The sequence below is a fragment of the Sinocyclocheilus anshuiensis genome, unplaced genomic scaffold (assembly GCF_001515605.1).
Source record: "Sinocyclocheilus anshuiensis isolate Anshui unplaced genomic scaffold, SAMN03320099.WGS_v1.1 scaffold874, whole genome shotgun sequence".
NCBI classification, from domain to species: domain Eukaryota; kingdom Metazoa; phylum Chordata; class Actinopteri; order Cypriniformes; family Cyprinidae; genus Sinocyclocheilus; species Sinocyclocheilus anshuiensis.
Genome location: NW_015538065.1, coordinates 829,372 through 833,751, shown reverse-complemented (window position 1 = coordinate 833,751; position 4,380 = coordinate 829,372). Strand labels below are relative to the sequence as shown.

The 4,380-nt window shown below is 35.3% G+C and overlaps 1 pseudogene; it reads right to left on the bottom strand.

Annotated features, from left to right (window-relative positions):
* Positions 1-603: 603 nt before the first annotated feature.
* Positions 604-4,380, bottom strand: part of LOC107683570 (triokinase/FMN cyclase-like) — a 15,878-nt pseudogene continuing 12,101 nt past the window's right edge.

Genomic DNA, 4,380 nt, shown 5'->3' with positions numbered 1-4,380 from the left:
TATTAAAGCACACAGTTGCAGCAGGAATATTAGCCTGCTGTCACTTTAAGAACTGCACTGACCCAATTTACCGTATTTTCATTCTCAACTGTTTACGTTCATTTATTGCATAATCGACGAGGTTTACGTGAATAATCACTAAGCCCCGCATTTTCACACTTTTTTGCATGTATTTGACCGTTTAGGCACTAAAAGTTGACTTTACACGTCTGTGTTCTGCTCCGATTCTGAGCGCATGCACAGTAATCCTCCTGAGGAACAGTTCTCATTAGCGCTTTTAAAAACATGAATAAATCTAATCAACTTGAATAAATCAAGCACGTCCCATTTTGCAAAAGTCTCATTACATGATTTTACTGATTTGCACGTGAAATTGGGCTTTAATGGAGGAGCGAAAGAGCACCGCTAGAAAGGGGGCGGAATGGGGTGCAAAAAACGTTTTATCTCGATTACTGTATTTTCATAATTGTTGGAGGCCAAAATCGAAATCGAAACTGAGTTTTGATAAATTGCACAGCCCTAATCAGAGTTATATTAAAAAATGTCCTTTTCATTTTTGGGTGAACTATCCCTTTACGGAACTGTTGGTGAGCTTCTCTTCCTCTAGGCCTTCAAAGCATTGAGGATGGCCTTCAGTATGGCGGCTACCGCTACGGCACCAGGGTCAGGCTGGGTCAAATGTTGAGATGCAACGTAACTGGCACGTCCAGCCCTTGCAGTGAGATTGCGGGTCGATTCCGCTCCCAAATCTGCTTTCTGTTACAGATAAGCAAGAGGGCAATATTATAGATGCAAGAAATTATGAGAACACAGGAAAGCTAAACATGGCCAAAGTGGAAGTCCATACCTCCACTGCTGATTGTAGTATAGTTATGTGACCATCAGGGGGCGCTCCCAGGGATTCTGCTAGTCTGAGCCATTCCTGAATGGCTGAAGTAGACAACATTGTGAGGGCATGTAAAACAGTCGTTTAAAAAGCATAATACATATGCACAAAATTAAGCAATACTGTATGTTGGTTTAAATGATATGTGCATTGTTTAAATGTTTAAAATGTTTTACCATTAGCTATGAGAGCATGTGTGCTCCCACAATCTCCATCTCCTGCTGCACGGTCCAAAGCAAGAGTTCCTCTTGGTGCTGCAGGAGGATCCTGCACACGGACTCCAACACTAATCGAATGACTGAAGACAGCGAACCTGTGGAGCAGGACCACTGTGTTGATGAAGTGCTTCGGGTATTTCAGTACAAATATACACTACTGTTCAAATGTTTGAAGTCAGTAAGATTTTTTTAAAAGAAATGAATAATTTTATTCAGCAAGGAAGCATTACATTGATCAAAGTGACAGTAAAGACATTTATAATGTTACAAAAGGTTTATATTTTAAATAATGCTGTTCTTTTGAGCTTTCTGTTCACCAAAGAATCCTAATTCAGCTTTGCCATCGCAGGAATAAATTACATTTTAAAATATATTAAAATAGAAAACTGTATTTACTTTAAATTGTAATAATATTTTACAATATTAGTGTTTTTACTGTATTTTTGATTAAATAAATGCAGCCTTGGTGAGCATAAGTGATGTTCTTTCAAAAGCATTAAAAAATCTTACCAACCACAAACTTTTAAAAGGGATATTATTTGTCATAAAATATTTAACCATGTTAATTTTTGTATTACAAATATTAGATTTATTTTACTAATAGTGCTGTCAAACGATTAATCGCGATTAATCACATCCAAAATAAAAGTTTTTGTTTGCATAATATATGTATGTGTTCTGTGTATATTTACACACACATACAGTATATATTTTGAAAATATTTACATGTATTTACATGTCTATATTTCTATTCATATAATTTCTATTATAAATAAATATATTTAATATATAAAAATAAATTTTTTCTGAAATATATACATGCATGTGTGTGTATTTATAGATACATAATAAATGTACACAGTACACATATATTATGTAAACAAAAACGTTTATTTTGGATGCGATTAATCGCGATTAATCGTTTGACCGCACTAATTATTAATGAAATAATAAGGTTTAAATACATATTTAAATCCTGAATTACATTACAGGAAATACAAATAAACTGAGGCATATATGTCTAAAATTTGAACAATGTATATTTTGATTGTCTCTCTGTCTCTTCTCTACCTTCAGTAAAATTATCTGAAGCTGCAGCAAGTTTTTCTTCAGGTTCCTCCCACTCACAGAGGCTGTGCTGAGGTTAGGCCAGGCCGGGGCTGTGGTTTTAGCATCTGAGAAACACAAATCAGAGACTCTCCACTACATATTCATTTCAGACTATACTGGCAATCGAGTAATTTTAGTATTTTAAATAGAGAGTGTGCGGTGAAACTTTGTCCAAAGTATAAAACGTTGTATTAGAATTTTCAGTTATAAGTCAAAATTACTCTCTTTTTTGAGAAAATAAACAAATGATTCCAATCTCAAGGTAAGTATGCTTGTAAAATTGGTTTTAAACAGAACGCACCAAACAGTCTGAGCATCTCTTCATCGACCTTCATTAAAGAAAGAGACATTCCCGCCATCTCCAGAGATGTCATAAATGATCCAAACATCACCCTGACAACCAGCACACCACGCTCCTCTAAAAACGACAAACACTGAAAACATTATTTATTCTATTCATGCAAAAAAAAAGAAGAATTGTCTAAAAGTATGTAAAGCTGAATGTTGCACAGTATATGATTTAGAATGTGTTATGCTACTTGAGCCTCACCTAGGCAGTGTACAGCTGCTTTAGAAACCACAGCTATTTCCAAACACGAGAGAGCACCAAGATTATTCACACACAGCACCACCTTGTCTCCTGTTAGAGAAATACAGGTTTAAATATATTTATGTAAACACACTCCTTCAGAATCAACCCTGTGCTGGCCAGTTACACCTCTTACCTGATTTCAGGGACAGATGTGATTTGTTTGAGGAATCAGTCATGTGACTTATTATAGTTTTCACAACTTCATCAGCAGAGGCCACCTGTAAAAAAAATCAAAACCATCAATCTCAAAGGACCATATATTGCTTTTTATTGTAGAGATTATCGGCACGTTAAAAAAAGACTCACTTTTGATCTCTTAATACCTGGTTCTCCATGGATCCCTACACAAATAAATATACAGTGTTTTAATGTAGAAACATGATATATATAGTTTGGGGTCAGTAAGATTTTTAAAAGAAAATTAATACTTTTATTCAGCATTAAATTGTTTAAAATTTACAGTAAAGAGATTTATAACATTGGATTTCTAGTTCAGATAAATTCAGTTCTTTTTAACTTTCTATTCATCAAAAAATTCTGATGGTTTCCACAAAAATATTAAGCAGCACAACTATTTCACATTGATAATAATAAATGTTTCTTGAGCACCAAATCAGCATATGGGGATCATGTGACACTGAAGACTGGAGAAATGACTGCTGAAAATTCAACTTTGCCATCACAGGATTTAAAATATTAAAATGTATTAAAATAGATAACAGTTATATTGATTGTATTGTAATAATATTAAATTGTAACCATTTTTACTGTATTTTTGATCAAATAAATTCAGCCTTAGTGAGCATAAGAGAGTTTTTCAAAAACATAAAAAATATAAGTATGCTTACTTACTGCTACATAAAATAATTAGTTATTTTTACACTTTAGTTATAAATCTCTCCTACCCAGTCCCAGCTCCATCTCTCCTGGTGGAAGCTGGAAAGATGGAAGGCATCCAGGCACACTGCATGGAGACAGACATACATCAGCCACAATCACCATGTCCACCTGAGTGTCCTGTGACCAGGCCTGTTCAACAGCTATGCCAAAGTTTAGGCGGTCACCCGTGTAGTTCTTCACGATGAGCAGGACTCCCGAAGCACCTCCCTTCCACAGAGTCAGAATGGCGGCCAGCACTGCCTGGAGTAGGAGACGCAAATACTGCTCCCGCCACAGCTCCAGACAGCATTCCCACGCCAATATAACCTGAATGAGAGTGAGATTCATTAAATGTCATAATAGTTCAAAACAGCAGAGCATGATGCTAGCAACACCAAGGTCATGGGTTCAGTTCCCAGGGAATGCATAAACTGTAAAACTGTACAGTGGTGGCCAAAATTATTAGAACTCTAGTATTTTCACCAGCTAAAAAAATGGTTTTAAGTCAGTTATTTCTATCTTTTGCTGTAGTGTGTCAGTAGGAAATTTCGGTTTACATTTCCAAACATTAACTTTGCCATTAATTGTAATAATCCAGTGAGGATTATACCTGCAAAGCTACAGTATTTTTAAAGGTTTTAGGCACTTGTGTAAAAATGCTGTAAAATGAGGATGTTGTCAAAAATAATGTCATA